Raw genomic sequence first — 17,790 nt, 5'->3', positions numbered from 1 at the left:
TTGGCAAAGGGTCAGGGGTGGACTGACAGCTCATGGGGCCCCCGGGCAATAGGGGATCATGGGGCCCCTGTGTCCTTGCCCAAACTCAAAAAAGCCTATGAAAAAGGTACCAGGGGCATCTCATGGGACCCCCTACTGACCTCGGGCCCTCGGGAAGTGCCCGAGTTTCCAAATGGTCAGTCCGCCCCTGCAAAGGGTTACAAAAACACACATTAGCATATGGATTCTTATTTTAAAGAAGTGCCGGTTATTTTCAAATGAGTCTGCTTAAAAAAAATGTTGGCCTACCCTGATGTCTTCAGACTCATAGCACTCTTGCTAACTGTCAATGATGTTCTCTACAGCAATACCACCTCTTCTCTCATGGTGCAAAAGGCTTATCACCTCCTCCTGTTGCTGGGTGACACCAGGTCATTAATAGGAGCAGTGGTGTCACCCAGGGATGCTTATGACCGCACCAAACTACAAATATGGAGGAGCCTACACACACCCCACCTTTGGATGCACAGCGGGACACACCAGGGCACGGTCTCCTGTCTTTCAGCTGATGTGCTTTGCATGCTGGGAGCTGTAGTCCTATAACCACTGTCACATGACATTAAGGAGCCATTCACCTGCGTCTGGAGCACAGGAAGGAGCACGAGGACCATACACGGAGGTGTATTTTATTGAATAAAAATTTGTATTTGTAACAGAATATTTAATAAAAGAAGCGAGCCATTCATCTTTTAGTGGCATGCAATACAAAATGATTGAATTTAATGGGGCAGCTTAGTTCTACTTTAAATCCACATACTTCACAGACAGGATCACGGCATATTATTGTGTACAGTTTAATAATAAAAACATTTCTATTCATTTTCATCAAACAGCGGCTCTTCTCCAGCGTCCTCACCAGAAAGTCCCGAACACGTTGGGAATGCAGCACCTGTTGGCAGGTTACAGGTAAAGTATACTGGTTAAAGTGGACCTGTCATTGAAATTCAAACTTTATATTAGAAGAGAGGTCGTACTGTAGGCGGGCATTGCTAAATAATCACTTTATTATCTGAAGTTAAAAAACAAGTAAACACAAAAATAAAAATGGGTGAAATAAAGCCTTGGCAGCCTTGATCACATGGTCTCTGGCTACCAGTGAGAATTAAGGACGACGCATAGAGCTTTCAATCAGAACCTGTCTCATAGGCAGGGGTGGTGGTGCTAGGGAATGGGAGACAGAAGGTTCTTGATAGGAGGGCAGTAAAAGCATGGATTTTTTTTTTATACATTGGTGGTTTAGTGCAGTGTTTTCCCCTACTAGCCATGGACCAATGCACAACATGTCTATTTTAAGTGATACTGTTATTGTCTAGCATTATTGAAGATGCAGGCTTCATGGATCCTTAGATCACTTCTTCATGCTTTATTCTATTCATATCATTTATTTATATAATAAATAAAGCTTAAGGAAGGGATCCAAGGGGTCCTGAAAACTTTAATTATTAACAAATTTAATTAACCAATAAACAGCATCTCCTAAAATGTCTACCTTTCCATCAATCCACTGCCCCCTTCCCATTACTCTTCTGCCTTCCTTTCCCTCTTCCCCTTCTATCACCCTTACTCTTCTATTATCCTTCCTCCCTGTACTCTTCCCCCTCTATTACATTCCTCCCCATACCCTCTGTTTCCCCTCTTCCCCCTCTATCTAACTTTTTACATTTCCATCAACCAACTGCCCCCTTCCCATTACTCTTCTGCCTTTCTTTCCCTCTTTCCCTTCTATCACCCTAACTCTTCTATCACTCTCCCCATACTCTTCCTTTCCCTGTTCCCCCTCTATCAACCTTCCTCCCCATACTCTTCCTCTTCCCCTGCTATCATTCTTCCTTTCCCTCTCCCCCTTTATCACTCTTCCTCCCTGTACTCTTCCCCCTCTACCAGGCGTTATCCCCATACTCTTCCTTCCTTTACCCTTCCTCCCTGTACTCTTCCTTTCCCTCTTCCCTCTCTATCACCCTTCCTCCCTGTACTCTTCCTTTCCCTCTTCCCCCTCTATCACCCTTCCTCCCTGTACTTCTTTCCCCTCTTCCTCTCTTTCACCTTCCTTCCTGTACTCCTCATTTCCCCTCTTTCTTATCACCCTTCCTCCCTGTACTCTTCATTTCCCTCTTCCCCCTCTATCACATTTTTCCCCATACCCTCTCTTTCCCCTTTTCCCCCTCTATTGAACTTTTTACATTTCCATCAATCAACCGCCCCCTCCCCATTACTCTTCTGCCTTCCTTGCCCTCTTCCCTTTCTGTCACCCTTTCTCTTCTATCACCCTCCCCATACTCTTCCTTTCCCTGTTCCCCCTCTATCACCCTTCCTCCCCATGTTTTCCTTTCCCTCTTCCCCCTCTATCACCCTTCCTTCCCATGCTCTTCCTTTCCCTCTTCCCCCTCTATCACCCTTCCTCCCCATGCTTTTCCTTTCCCTCTTCCCCCCCTCTATCATCCTTCCTCCCCGTACTCTTCCTTTCCCTCTTTCCCTCTATAGCCCTTCCTCTCTGTACTCTTCCTTTCCCTCTTCCCCCTCTATCACCCTTCCTCCCTGTACTTCTTTCTCCTCTTCCTCTCTTTTACCTTCCTCCCTGTACTCTTCATTTCCCTCTTCCCCCTCTATCACCCTTCCACCCTGTACTCTTCCTTTCCTCTCTTCCCCCTCTATCACATTTCTCCCCATACCCTCCCTTTCCCCTCTTCCCCCTGTATTGAACTTTTTAAATTTCCATCAATCAACCGCCCCCTCCCCATTACTCTTCTGCCTTCCTCGCCCTCTTCCCTTTCTATCACCCTCCCCATACTCTTCCTTTCCCTGTTCCCCCTCTATCACCCTTCCTCCCCATGCTTTTCCTTTCCCTTTTCCCCCTCTATCACCCTTCATCCCCATGCTCTTCCTTTCCTTGTTCCCCCTCTATCACCCTTCCTCCCCATGCTCTTCCTTTCCCTGTTCCCCCTCTATCACCCTCCCTCCCTATGCTCTTCTATTCCCTCTTCCCACTCTATCACCCTTCCTCCCTATGCTCTTCCCTCTCTACTAGCCTTTATTCCCATATGTTTCCTTTCCCTCTTGCCCCTCTATCACCCTTCCTCCCATACTCTTCCTTTCCCTTTGTCCCTCTCTCACCCTTCCTCCCTGTACTCTTCCTTTCCCCTCTCTCTTTCACCCTTCTTCCCCATACTCTTCCTTTCCCCTCTTCACCATCTGTCACCCTTAGGGGTTGCTGATGAATTGGGTCCCCTATAGTCCTCCACAGCCAGGCAATCTGCATTTTCCACACAGGCTTGCATCCAGAGACAGAAATCAGTTCTTGGGCTTTTGTTTTGTTGTTTTGTTGTTTTATTGAGAAGATTTTGAACTTGGATAGGGTAAAGGGGTGTACAGGATGCCCTAGGGAACTGACAGCTGAGGACAATCTTCCTGGAACTATTCACAAACTTTTCTCTGCATTTCAGTCTCTGTTGGAGAGCCAGCATCTCCTTGATGTACCAATCCAGACCCTAGATGAAATGTTCCTCTTCACCCAGCAAACTGGAGATTTTCCTGCGAAGGGGATCTGGCTCCTGTCCCTTTAGTCCAATCATTAGTAGGGGGCTAATCTGGTTTTCCACCAGAGTGCTCCTTCCCCTATCCACCTAGGGGGTTCAGGTATACTCAGTTAGATTATCTCCTGTACCGCTTGTGGGTTGGCTACTGCTACCAGGTCTATCACCTGGGCTGCTCCTTCCCTGCCATACAGGTGGTCCTCTCTGATGGAGCCAGTGAGTTCCAAGTTTTCCCCCTTTCCAGCTCCAGGCTCGCAGGCAAGCCCCATCCCACTAGGCCTATTGGTAACCTCTGCCCCACATTTTCCTCTCCACACTCCTCCACCCACCATTGCTATTGAGCAGGCTCCAACACTTTTAAGGAAGCCCAAGCCCCTTGCCAAGTCTTCTGTTAGGGACTGGCTGAGGTCTCTCAAGAGTACAGCCAGAAACTTCTCACATCCACCCACTGCCTCCAAGGCCTTCCTCTAAAAGCCTCAGAGCAGGGGGAAATTCCAGAGGGGCTGGCCTGCAGAACTTCTCAGCCCTGACCACAATTAGACCCCTCTGGCTATTACACCTGAGCTGCTATTCAGCTCCTGTCTAACCATTAGGATCTAGCTCCCTCTAGCTAAATTAGGAGGGTGTTACACCCTTCCTCCCTGTGCTCTTCATTTCTTTTCTCCCCCTCTATCATCATTCCTCCCTACACTCTCTCTTTCCCTCTTCCCCCTCTATCACCCTTCCTCTATATATTCTGCCTCTCCTCCCCCTCCATGACTGCCAAGGCAGTGAGGCTATGATTGCACAACAATGGTTCCAACCATGCTATGACCAATGGAAGTACACACATACAAATTCACCTCCCATCCACAAGATGGTGGACCCCAGTACATCAGATCACAGCTCCCCTACTTCATTCGGGTGCTTTTCTTTTCATTAATCTTTGCACCTTTTTCATCTCTTTCACGTGTGAAAATGCATTATATACAGTGAATTCATAAAGTATTCAAACCCCCTTCACTTTTTTCAGTGTTATTATGCTGCAGCCTGATACTACAGTTGTTAAAATTCATTTTTTTTCTTATTAATCTACACTCAGTACCCCATAATGACAATAAGTGAAAACAGAATTTTAGAAATGTTTGCAAATGTATGAAAAAAGAAAAACTGAAATATCAGATTGGAATAAGTATTCAGACCCTTTTCAACAACACTTGAAATTTAGCTCAGGTGCCTTCAATTTCTCTTGATCATTGCTGAGATGTTTCTACACCTTGGTTGGAGCCCACCTGGGGTAAATTAAATTTATTGGACATGATTTGGAAAGGCACACACCCAGGGGCGGACTGACAACTCATGGGGCCCCCAGGCAATAGGGGATCATGGGGCCCCTGTGTCCTTGCCCAAACTCTAAAAAGCCTATGAAAAAGGTACCAGGGGCATCTCATGGGGCCCCCTACTGACCCCGGGCCCTTGGGCAGTGCCCGAGTTTCCAAATGGTCAGTCCGCCCCTGCACACACCTCTCTATATCCCTATAAAAGACCTCACAACTGACAATGCATACTGTATCAGAGCAAAAGCCATGGGAAAAAGGGAACTGCCTGCAGAGTTCAGAAACAGGATTATTGCAAGGCACAGATCTTGGGAAAGCTACAAAAAACTTCTGCTGTACTTAAGCTTCCCAAAAGCACAGTGGCCTACATAATTATCAAATGGAAGAAGTTTGGCACAGCCGGGACTCTTCCAAGAGCTGGTTGCCTGGCCAAACTGAGCAATCGGAGGGAGAAGAGCCTAAGTAAGAGAGGTGACCAAGAAGCCAATGGTCACTCTGACTGAGCTCCAGGGATCCTGCGTCTAGATGGGACAAAGTTCCAGAAGGACAACTACCCCTGCAGTCCTCCACCGATCTGGGCTTTATGGCAGAGTAGTTAGACCAGGGTTCCTCCAGAGGTTCCTCTGGGTTTCTTGAGCAATGAGAAGTTTCTGACACTGAGATACATCTCTAATGATACCATTGATCTTTTTAGCTCTCGGTAAGGGGCTAATTCTTCCCAATGGCACACGTGGTAGGATCATTCTTCTCACTGACCATCACACTAATGTATCAGGAGTTTTAGACATTTTTTGCAGGGTTCCCCAAGACCAGAAAGTTATTTCAGGGGTTCTTCTGTGTTGAAAAGGTTGAGAAAGGCTGGGCTAGATGGAATCCTCTCCTTTTCACTTTGGAATGATTTCCTTTCACTTCTGGTCACACAATTTTAAAACTAGAGTGGGAAAACCCATCCCTTCTTCAGCATTTGATCCAACACCAGTCCTGTGAGCTCCTTGTCTGCCAGTCAGGCCACCTACCAGTTACTCCGCCACTTGCCCGGCCAAACTGAGCAATCGGGGGAGAAGGACCTTAGTAAGTGAAGTGTCCAAGAACCCGATTGTCATTCTGACTGAGCTCCAGAGATCCTGTGTGGAAATGGAACAAAGTTTCAGAAGGACAACCATCACTGCAGCCCTCCACTGATCTGGGCTTTATGGCAGAGTGGCTAGACAGAAGCCTTTCCTGAAGGACTCTCAGGCTGTCAGGAACAAAATTCTGTGGTCTGATGAAACCAAGATTGAACTGTTTGGCCTCAATTCTAAATTTTATGCCTGGAGGAAACCAGACATTGTTCATCACCTGCCAAATACCATCCCAACAGTGAAGCTTACTGGTGGCAGCATCATGCTGTGGGGGTGTTTTTCAGAAGCAGGCACTGGGAAACTGGTCAAGGTTGATTGAAAGTTGAATGGAGCTAAGTACAGAGATATCCTCAATGAGAACCTGTTCCACAGTGCTCAGAACCTCAAACTGGCCAAAGGTTCACCTTCGAACAACGATCCTAAGCACACAACCAAGAACCAACACAGGAGTGGCTTAGGGACAACTACGTGAATGTCCTAGAGTTGCCCAGTCAGAGCCCTGACTTGAACCCTCTTGAATATCCTTGGTGAGACCTGAAATTGGCTGTTCATAGACGGTCCCCATTCCACCTGACAGAGCTTGAGAGGATTTGCAAAGAAAAATGGCAGAAAATCCCCCAATCCAGGTGTGCAAAGCTTGTTGTGCCACACACAAAAAGACTCGAGGCTGTAATTGCTGCCAAAGGTGTTTCAGCAAAGTAAAGGGTATGAATACTTAAAGTATTACTAAACCCAGGACCCTGCATTCACTGTATCTGGTCTTCCAGGACCCTGCATTCACTATATCTGATCTCCCAGACCCTGCATTCACTATATCTGGTCTTCCAGGACCCTGCATTCACTATATCTGATCTCCCAGACCCTGCATTCACTATATCTGATCTCCCAGGACCCTGCATTCACTATATCCGGTCTTCCAGGACCCTGCATTCACTATATCTGATCTCCCAGGACCCTGCATTCACTATATCTGATCTCCCAGACCCTGCATTCACTATATCTGGTCTCCCCGGACCCTGCATTCACTATTTCTGGTCTCCCCGGACCCTGCATTCACTATTTCTGGTCTCCCCGGACCCTGCATTCACTATTTCTGGTATCCCCGGACGCTGCATTCACTATAGATGATCTCCCAGGACCCCGCATTCACTATATCCGGTCTCCCAGGACCCTGCATTCACTATATCTGATCTCCCAGGATCCCGCATTCACTATATCTGATCTCCCAGACTCTGCATTCACTATATCTGGTCTCCCCGGACCCTGAATTCACTATATCTGGTCTCCCTGGACCCTGCATTCACTATATCTGGTCTCCCAGGACCCCGCAATCACTATAGATGATCTCCCAGGACCCTGCATTCACTATATCTGGTCTCCCAGGACCCCTCATTCACTATATCTGATCTGCCAGGACCCCACATTCACTATATCTGGTCTCCCACAGTACACAGAACATGGAAATGCAATTATTTTAGCAAATATAAACTGCTAAATACCTCTCATGATCATCATTTCGTCCTGTGACTTCTATCAGTGTCCAGCCGAGCACTGGTTAAAGCTTGTAGGAGGAGTTTTCATTCTGTTCTCACTGTTCTGCGAGGCTACATGACCCCTGACCCTCTGTTTGGACAGCTCTGATTGGCCCTGTGCTGATCACATGCACCACCCCCCCTAAAAAAAAAAAAAAAACTCTCCAGCAATGCACACCAACTGAGCATGGGCAGAGTGTCTCCTAGGGCTCTCTACTATCAGCAGAGGGATTGGGGACTGTGGAAGAAGGGGAGGATCAGAGAAGACAGGATCAAACAGCTTTTTTACATAATGCAGAAGATTAACCCCTTATATTCCACAGTGAGTATAACAAGCATTACATATACAGACTGATTTTACTGCCGTGGGTTTAGTAACACCTTAAGTACATGCGATATTTCAGTTTTTTTCTTTTTAATAAATTCACAAACATTTCTAAAATTCTGTTTCACTTAGTCATTACTGAGTGTAGATTAATGACAAAAAAAATAAATTTAAACAACTGTATCAGACTACAACATAAAAACATTGAAAAAAGTGGCAGGGGTCTGAATACTTTATGAATTCATTGTATATCGACAAAACTTTCAGTTTTGTATAGGGCAGGTAAAAGATAAAAACCTTGTCGGGGTTTTTTTATCTGTCTTTGTCCTGTTGGGGAGATTTCCTTTCATTTCCACTCCTGGAGATGCAACAGGATGTGAAAGAAAATTACCCACATTTTTGTTTTTAGACCTAGTGACATCACGACTGGGTCTCTGTGCTTCTATATTAAATGCAGGCTGGCTGGTGTGAGGGGCTGTACATAGCTTCCTAAAAATATTACAGCACCCCCTCAAGAGCCCTCACCCCTAAATCAGGCAGTGGGCTGGCTCTTGGGAGGAGTTATGCAAATCTTGCTGTCAGTGTGGAGGAGAGGGCATTTCTAGGCAGACTTCATTTTCCTGGAAAACGTGGACATTTTGGGTGCTATACCTACGGTAGAGATCACTTACAGCATTCCCTCGGCACACTCCTTCTGCCCTACGGAGGACTCGTGAGCAAAACAGGCCAAGCGGCAAAGACCGAGGAAACTATCACATCCCCAGATCGCGGGAGAGGCGCCATCACCTGGGGAGAGGAAAAGAGACAACCTTGAATGGCAACCCAACACACCTCTGATCCGCAAATGGCACACCATGACATGCAGCGACGTACTACCATGCATTGTGGTGAGGCATTGGGAAAAAAAATGCTGCATGTTCATTGTATTGTTCTGTTCTGGTGCGATGATGGAACACATGTTAATGTCTGATGGACAAGGAAATCGAAAGGGATTTTTTTTTTCCATGAAAAAATTTCAGACTGGTGAGAATTGAGCCCCCAGAAGCCTGGGGCTGTAGAATGAACATGACTACTTAGCTTCTACACGGCTCAAAGAATGAAAGGAACACTTTAGAAACCCATCAGATCTCAATGGGGAAGAATCTCCTGCTGGATCTCTATACTGATATGGACGGGGTAATGTGTTAGGAACGTAAGGATTCCTCATCGTTTGATCGAAATGAAAATGATCGACCTACAGAGGACTGAATTCAAAGACACCCCGAAAATCAAAGTGAAAAGATGATGCAGCAGGCGAGTCCATTTTGATGAACTTTCATTGCAGCAACTCAGAATGGTCCTCAGTAGTTTGTATGGCCTCCACGTGCTTGTATGCATGCCTGACAACGTCGGGGGAGGCTCCTAATGAAATCCTGGGATATTTCCTCCCAGATCTGGACCAGGGCATCACTGAGCTCCTGGACAGTCTGAGGTGCAACTTGATGGCGTTGGTTGGACCAAAACATGATATCCCAGAGGTGTTCTATTGGATTTAGGTCAGGCGAATGTGGGGGCCATTCAATGGTATCAATTCCTTCATCCTCCAGGAACTGCCTGCATACTCTCCCCACAAGAGGCCGGGCATTGTTGTGCACCAGGAGGAACCCAGGACCCACTGCACCAGTGTAGGGTCTGACAATGGGTCCAAGGATTTCATCCCGATACCTAATGGCAGTCAGGGCGCCATTGTCTAGTCTGTAGAGGTCTGTGTGTCCCTCCATGGATATGCCTCCCCAGACCATCGCTGACCCACCACCAAAACGGTGATGCTGAACGATGTTACAGGCAGCATAATGTTCCCCACGGCTTCTCCAGACCCTTTCATGTCTGTCACATGTGCTCAGGGTGAACCTGCTCTCATCTCTAAATAGCACAGGGCACCAGTGGTGGACCTGCCAATTCTGGGGTTCAGAGGCAAATGCCAATCGAGCTCCATGGTACCGGCCAGTGAGCACAGGGCCCACTAGAGGACATCGGGCCCTCAGGCCACCCTCATGAAGTCTGTTTCAGATTTTTTGGTCAGACACATTCACACCAGTGGCCTGCTGGAGGTCATTTTGTAGGGCTCTGGCAGTGCTAGCCCTGTTCCTCCTTGCACAAAGGAGCAGATACCGGTCCTGCTGATGGGTTAAGGACCTTCTATGGCCCTGTCCAGCTCTTCTAGAGTAACTGTCTGTCTCCTGGAATCTCCTCCATGCTCTTGAGACTGTGCTGGGTGACACAGCAAACCTTCTGGCAATGGCACGTATTGATGTGCCATCCTGGAGGAGTTGGACTGCCTGTGCAACCTCTGTAGGGTCCAGGTATGGCCCTATGCTACCAGTAGTGACACTGACCCTAGCCAAATGCAAAACTAGTGAAAAACAGTCAGAAAAGATGAGTAGGGAAAAAAATGTCAGTGGCCTCCACCTGTAAAACAATTCCTGTTTTGGGGGTCGTCTCATTGTTGCCCATCTAGTGCACCTGTTGTTAATTTCAACACCAGAGCAGCTGAAACTGATTAACAACCCCCTCTGCTACTTACCTGACCAGATCAATATCCCAGGAGTTTCATTGACTTGATGCTAGACTCTGATTAAAAGTGTTCCTTTAATCTTTTTGAGCCGTGTATAATGTTCCAAAGTGACATGGGCTAAAAAAAAAAAAAAAGCCTTTTTCATAATTTGTCCAGTGTGATGGCGCTGTCTAGTGGTGACACACCAACAATGCAGAAGTCCAACATATCAGTATGTAGATAATGATTCACAGGCAAGAATAATGGGAACCTCAATATTCATTCTATACAATATACACATTGGATGTTATTGCTCCAAATGGAAATGTAAGATGCAAAATTGTAAGTGTCTGTTCCATTAATTGTATTAATTCAGCAACAATGTAACATATATAGATGGTATACATCTGTATTACTCAGAATGCTGGCACCCAGGAGGTCAGGAGACAGCTCTCCTCATCAGCACTGCAGGCAATCAGGACAGTAGATAGCTCTCCTGATTTGGTGCCGCCTTTAAATTGATGCATGGCTCGGCGTTTGAGAAACGCATCCCTAGCAGGGGTGGACTGACCATTTGGAAACTCGGGCACTGCCCGGGGCCCGGGGTCAGTAGGGGGCCCCATGAGATGCCCCTGGTACCTTTTTCATAGGGTTTTTTGAGTTTGGGCAAGGACACAAGGGCCCCATGATCCCCTATTGCCCAGGGGCCCCATGAGTTGTCAGTCCGCCCCTGATCCCTACATTTCAGTCTCAAAAGTGCACCTCTAGTTCCAATGTCATCTAGTGACTTCAGTGTTGCCAATGACTTCAAGTGAGCCTTCAGTCCCCATGTGAACAAGTGACTGCAGTGTGCCCAGTGACCCCAGATGTGCCTCCAGTCCCAATATCATCTGATGACCCCAGTAGGCCAAGTGACTCCAAGTACACCTCCAGTCATGTGCCATCTAGTGACCCCAGTGTGCTCAGTGACAAGTGTGCCTCCAGTCTGTATATTATCTAGTGGCTCCAGTGCTCTTAGTGACTCCAAGTGCATCTCCAATCCCTGTGTGATCATTCACTCCAGTGTTCTTAGTATCTCAATGTCCACCTCCCGTCCCTGTGTCGTCTAGGGACCTCAGTGCACCCAATGACTCCAAGTGCATCTTCAGTCCTTTTACTATTTAGTGACTCCAGTGTACCCAGGAACCCCGAGTGCACCTCCAGTCCACATGTCCCTTAGTGACCCCAGTGTGCCTAGTGACTCCAAGTGTACTTCCAGTCCCTGTGTCATCCAATGAAACCAGTGGGCCCAGTGACTGTGCGTGTGCCTCCCATTCCTATTTCGTATAGCGACCCCAGTGCTCCCAGGCCCTCCAATTACTACTCCAGTCTCCTTGTCATCTAGTGACTCCAGTGCACCCAAAGATTCCAAATGCACTTCCAGTCCCTGGGTCATCTAGTGATCCAAGTGTCCTCAGTATGAACTTCCAGTCCCTGCTTCATCTAGTCACCCAAGAGTCCCCGATAACCCCAAGTGAGCCTCCAGGCCACATGTCATCTAGTGACGTCAGTGCTCCTAGTGACTCCAAGTGCATCTCCAAGTGCAGAAATGTGTTTGCAGTCCCTGTGTCGTTTAGTGGCTTCAGAGTGCTCAGTGACTCCAAGTGCATCTTCAGTCCTTGTATTATCTAGAGACTCCAGCGTACACAGTAACACTAAGTCTGCCTCCATTCTACATTTCCCCTAATGACCCCAGTGTGCCTAGTTACTCCAAGTGCATCTCCAGTCCCTGTGTCATATAATAAAATCAGTGGGCCAAGTGACTGTATGTTCTCCTCTTGTCCCTGTGTCATCTGGGAACCCCAGTGTGCCCAGGCATTCCAATTGCACCTCCAATCCATGTCATCTGGTAATTCCAGTGCACCCAGTGATTCCAAATGTACCTCCAGTCCCTGTGTCATCTAGTGACCCAAATGTCCCTCCGAGAGCACCTTCAGTCCCATGTCCTCTAGTGGCTCCAGTATGACCAGAGACTCACGATGCATCTCCAGTCCCTGTGTCATCTAGTGACCAAAATGTCCCCAGTAACCCCAAGTTCGCCTCCAGTCCACATGTTATCTAGTGGCCCCAGTGTGCCTAGTGACTACCAAGGTACCTCCAGCCCCTGTATTATCTAGTTACCCTACTACACCCAATGACTCCAAGTATGTGTGTATTCCCTGTATCATCAAGGCTCCAGTGTGCCCAGTGACTCCCATTGTGCCTCTAGTCCCTGTGTCATCTAGTGACTCCAGTGCTTCCAGTTACTTCAAATGCATCTCTAGTTTCTGTGTCATATTGTGATTCCAGTTCACCAAATGACTCCAAATATGCCTCCAGTTCCCAAGTCATCTAGTGACTCCAGTAGGTGAGAGCTCATTGATTATAACAGCACTTCCAGTACCCATGTCATCTAGTGGCTCCAGTGTACCTCCATGCCCTAAGTCATCAATGACCCCAGTGGGTGTGGGCTCATTGATTATAATAGCACCTCTAGTCCCCATGTCATCTAGTGGCTCCTGTATGCCCAGTGACTCCAAGTGTGTCTCCATTCCCTGTATCATCTAGTGACTCCAGTGCACCTCCACTCCCTAAGTCATCTAGTGGACCCATTAATTTCAAGAGCACCTCCAGTTCCCATGTCATCTAGTGAATCCAGTATTCCCAGTGACTCCAAGTGTGCCTACATTCTCTGTATCATCTACAGTAGTGGCTCCAGTATGACCAGTGACTCCAATGTGCCTCTATTCTATGTGTCATCCAGTGACTCCAGTGCTTCCAGTGCCGTCAAATGCGTCTCTAGTTTCCATGTCAAATTGTGACTCCAGTGTGCTCAGTGACTCCAAATGTGCATTCATCCCCATGTCCTCTAGTGATTTCAGTGTGGCACTGTGTGTCTTGTGTCCCCCAGTGTGCCCCGTACCATACCAAGTTTATGTGCCCTCGAACCCCTCGTGTATCACATTGTATTGTTTTCGTACTGTCACATGTTCTGTCTCCCTTTGTAATGTACAGCGCTGAGCGAACTGTTGGTGCTTTATAAATACTGTATAATAATATCTAGAAAAGCTACAATTTCTGGGGAAATTGTGTGAAGTGTTCTTGCCTCCACCAGTAGTCTACAACTGGAGTGGCTGGAGTAACTGTGAAAAGGTTGGACTGGGCAGATCTAGCTTTTGTCACTCTGCTGCCTGCTCACACACCTGGGTTCCTATGGCAACTCACTCTACAGCAAGGGCAGAGAAGAGCGGTTAAAAACAAACTGCTCCAACTTGCTCACTTCACTGGCCGTTGCCATCTTCAAACGGTTGTAGTTTAAAAATTATAAATCCTACACCAAAGAGCTTTATATTATGAGAATTACAAGACCCAGACCTACATTTTGATGCATAGTATGTCTCTGAAATATTAAAAATGAAGGCACAGTCGCAGTTTAGAAATTGCCGTTCAAATTTGAGGTGGCTAGAGTGGAGTTTCAATGAATGTGAATGGGCGGCGTGAGTTGCAAACAAACGGTCATATTGTGAAAACTATCAGGACTATGGCTTAGCCGTGGACATTTTTAATGACAGCAGGGACAGCTGAACGTTTTGATATAAGATTTGTGTAGGTGGGCTTGAAAATGAGGGAGTGATGGCAGTTTACAAATCATGTCCTGATTTTTCAGCTCCCACTCTAGCTTTGAACATTCCGCCATTCATTCCTATGGGACCAATTTCACCACAAAAACGCCGATATTTTGTGAACTATTCGGCGAAACGTTCCACAAAGTACTAGCGCACCAATCGGGAACAATCCGCACATTTCGGTATATTACTGTCTATGTCGTGTAAAAACTGTGGGAGGAGTTAGGGTGGTAAATTTGGCTATAATAATAAGAATATATATGTGAGATAACAGGAAGTGGTCTTGCCATGCAAGAACACTTAATAATAATGTGCACCCTGTGTGGTTCTGTGACACCTCTCTCTCCATGCTTCTTCTGATCCGCTCCTACAGCATCTGGGCAGTACTATTCTCAGTAGATAGGGACCAGTATCTGTGTATCAGCATAACTGGAGAATATATTTTACTGTTGCACTTCAATTAATGAAAAAAAAAATATAACCACAGTATTCAAATTTTCACTAACATAAAAAAAGATTCTTAGTAAATGGTTTGAGGGCTTTCCAGAGATGACACTTCACAACAAGGACAGCCATACTAATCACAGGACATTTCGAAGGATAAGGGACCGCTGACCACTACCAGTATACAAAGTCTACTCCCCATTGGCAGGTCACTGCTCCCCCAACACAGATTGCTGGAGACGGTGAAATTACATGGTAAAGAATCTCAGATTATGGTTATATGGAAAGATATCTACAATATCATCTGCCCAAGACTGAAATCTTTATAATCTCATAAATGTGACCTATCTCCCAATATGTGCCCAGATCCCGACTTACTGCCTCTCCAGGTGACGACCACAAGAACCAAGAAAAATACCTTGAGATAGTTCATGGCTCCAGACATTCTCTGGGATCTTATGCTGATAACTAGGAAAACCAGACAGTTTTAAAGACCTTGTGAATGGTGGGTTGGACTTTATGGCTGGAGCAGGGTTGGGTCATCTCCAGCCTGAAGCCACTGCTCAACCCTGCCAGCTGCTAATTGTGATTCCTTCAAAACTGGAGAGTCATGTGTTTCTGTTTTCTGAATAAAGGACCCTGTATCTAAGTGTATCTTAACTGAAGAACTAAAATTTAACATATTGTAGCTTACCAGTCTTTAGATGTGGCAGCTGCATTTGTTTTCTTTTTTTCAGTTTCTTTTCCTTTATCTTCACCTTGTAATCATGCCAAGAACATGTTTCCTGTCCCTAAGGTGACACTGCTCACTGAATTAGTGTTGTCACCATAGGACAGGTGTCCATAAGGGGACCAGGAGAAAGTGCTCGCTAGTGCCCCCAGAGGCTGGCTGACCTAATTCAAATGGCATTTAAGGCAGCACTTCTTTAAAGCAATACTTCTTCATACAGAGATAATTTAAATGTAATCTGAGGCCCAGTTTCTATAATTCTTTACCTTGTACAATATGGACTACAGTTCCTCAATACACTTCATAGCACTGAGCTGGTGGCACGGAGCTTGCGCCGGTCTCCACCGGGCCAGTTACCCCTCACCTCATCCCAGTGACATTGATTTATATGTTACACTTGAATCATAGGAAGCTCAATTTTGTACATAACCCATGCTTATCCTTTCCAGAGACCTCATTCCATCATGGGTTGTTACCAACATATGGTGAAAATTTCATGTCAGTAGAAGCTTTAGAAATATATTTACGGAGAAAAATATTTTACCAGCTGTATGTAAGCCAAACTAATTGTAAAACAAATAAATATATACCCTCCTCCACTACAATCCCCTCAAAAAGTCACACTTTCTCCCTAGAAAGTTCACTAATAATATAACCTTTTTGTGATATACCATAAAATAATGATCATATTATAACACATTAAAAATTTAAAAATTTAAAAATTAAGATTAAACCATAAAGTGTCCAATATCAATAAAGTCCCAAAAGGGCCCAAAATTTCAAACTTTCATCCAATAAGAAGGATTGGCTCCTATTTAATCCGGCGAAAACCTCAAAATAAAGAAATAAATACTCTAGTGCATTACCTTTTATACAAAAAGAATAATTATTAGGTGCAAATCACAAACCACTCCAAAAAAAGTGTCCAAAAAGAAAAAAAATAGTAATAAAAGTAATTCCTTATATGTGCACATATAACACAAACTATGAACTGTGAACACTCTGTGATCACTGCAACACTGTGTACATACCGTGGACCAGCACCCAATAGTGCTAAATACTATTACCCTTTGTAAGTATTAATCAGCTTATCAATACTATGGATCAAAATCCTCCATTCTCTCTTCAAAGATAATTTTCCAAAGTCCTCAGAAAGACAAGAAGGGTCTTAAGACTGATCTTCAAAGCAAAGGGAACATTTAATAGTGACTTACATTAAAAATACAGAGATTCCAGCTCTGACCATGGCTCCTGTACAGGCTTCAACAAACAATGCAGAAAACCATGTGTAGATAACCACCAAAATGGCCGCGGCGACACTTCCGGTTAGCATACGTGCGTCTTGACGTCACCCTCTAACGCGTTTCATCGCTTCCGGACTTCGAAGTGATGAAACGCGTTAGAGGAGTGATGTCAAGTAAGGAATTACTTTTATAACTTTTTTTTTTTTTTTTTGGACACTTTTTTTGGAGTGGTTTGTGATTTGCACCGAATAATTATTCTTTTTGTATAAAAGGTAATGCACTAGAGCAGGGGTGGCTAACCTGTGGCTCTCCAGCTGTTGTGGAACTACATTTCCCATGAGGCATTGCAAAGATGGGAAGTTACTGACTTGCAGAGGCATGATGGAACTTGTAGTCCTGCAGCAGCTGGAGAGCCGCAGGTTGGCCACCCCTGCACTAGAGTATTTATTTCTTTATTTTGAGGTTTTCACCGGATTAAATAGGAGCCAATCCTTCTTATTGGATGAAAGTTTGAAATGTTGGACTTTTTGGACACTTTTGGGACTTTATTGGTTTTGGACACTTTATGGTTTAATCTTAATTTTTTTAATTTTTAATGTGTTATAATATGATCATTATTTTATGGTATATCACAAAAAGGTTATATTATTAATTGTAAAACAACAAAAAAAAATCCACAGCAAAATATGCACTACCAGCATGTGCTGTGACTGAGATGTTTTGTGAAAATCGCATTGTTTTTATAATACTGCATAAAGTGTTAAGATATCCCCCAAACATATTATTTAAAAGGACTTGTGCACTTAAAATGTTGCCCTTGAAGCTGCATGAAAAGACCCTCTACCTGTTGAATGGTATTTTTTTGGCATTGTTACATGTCCCTTATGGCAATGTTCAGTCTCTCGTGCCTATTTTGACAGTAGTTGGTCTATTATCCCTAAAAATGGGCAAACATTTGTCCCCCGTAGGCTTCATAGGATTCCCCTGTAAGTTAAGTGTAATGGAACTGGACCCCAACTGCGCTAGGGTATTTCTGTTAGACTCTTGCTTCCCTGTCCGAACACCATCCATGGACCACACCGCTGATCATACAGGAAATAGACAGCACCAGACTCTTCTTAAGACAGGAAGTCCACTTCTTATTTTTTTAAACAAACACAAGATATATACACAAGGCGGGGAAATACAACCAGGAACAGGAAACACATCAGCAGGCCCTCCCATCAGGGGGAAGGGCTGCAGGAAACACCCCCCACCAAACCAAGACACAGAACAATGGGATGCAGCACATGGCAGTGAACAATGACCGACCCCCACACCAATACACAAATA

At 45.4% G+C, this 17,790-nt stretch overlaps 1 long non-coding RNA gene across 2 annotated transcripts; it reads right to left on the bottom strand.

The window, feature by feature from the left end:
• Window positions 1-649: 649 nt before the first annotated feature.
• LOC149438404 (uncharacterized) lies at window positions 650-14,977 on the bottom strand. Of its 2 annotated transcripts, none has more exons than XR_016307915.1 (3): window positions 14,863-14,977; window positions 8,535-8,649; window positions 650-928 (listed from the first exon to the last, which is right to left on the bottom strand). It is a non-coding gene; the product is annotated as an uncharacterized LOC149438404 (long non-coding RNA). The 2 variants fall into 2 exon arrangements; XR_016307916.1 differs by having other exon boundaries at window positions 14,903-14,976.
• Window positions 14,978-17,790: the final 2,813 nt, after the last annotated feature.

The sequence above is a fragment of the Staurois parvus genome, unplaced genomic scaffold, assembly GCF_062004578.1.
Source record: "Staurois parvus isolate SC_StPar_1 unplaced genomic scaffold, SC_StPar_1.0 ptg001192l, whole genome shotgun sequence".
NCBI lineage: Eukaryota > Metazoa > Chordata > Amphibia > Anura > Ranidae > Staurois > Staurois parvus.
The sequence above is the reverse complement of the archived record's forward strand: the minus strand, read 5'-3'. Positions and strand labels throughout refer to the sequence as shown.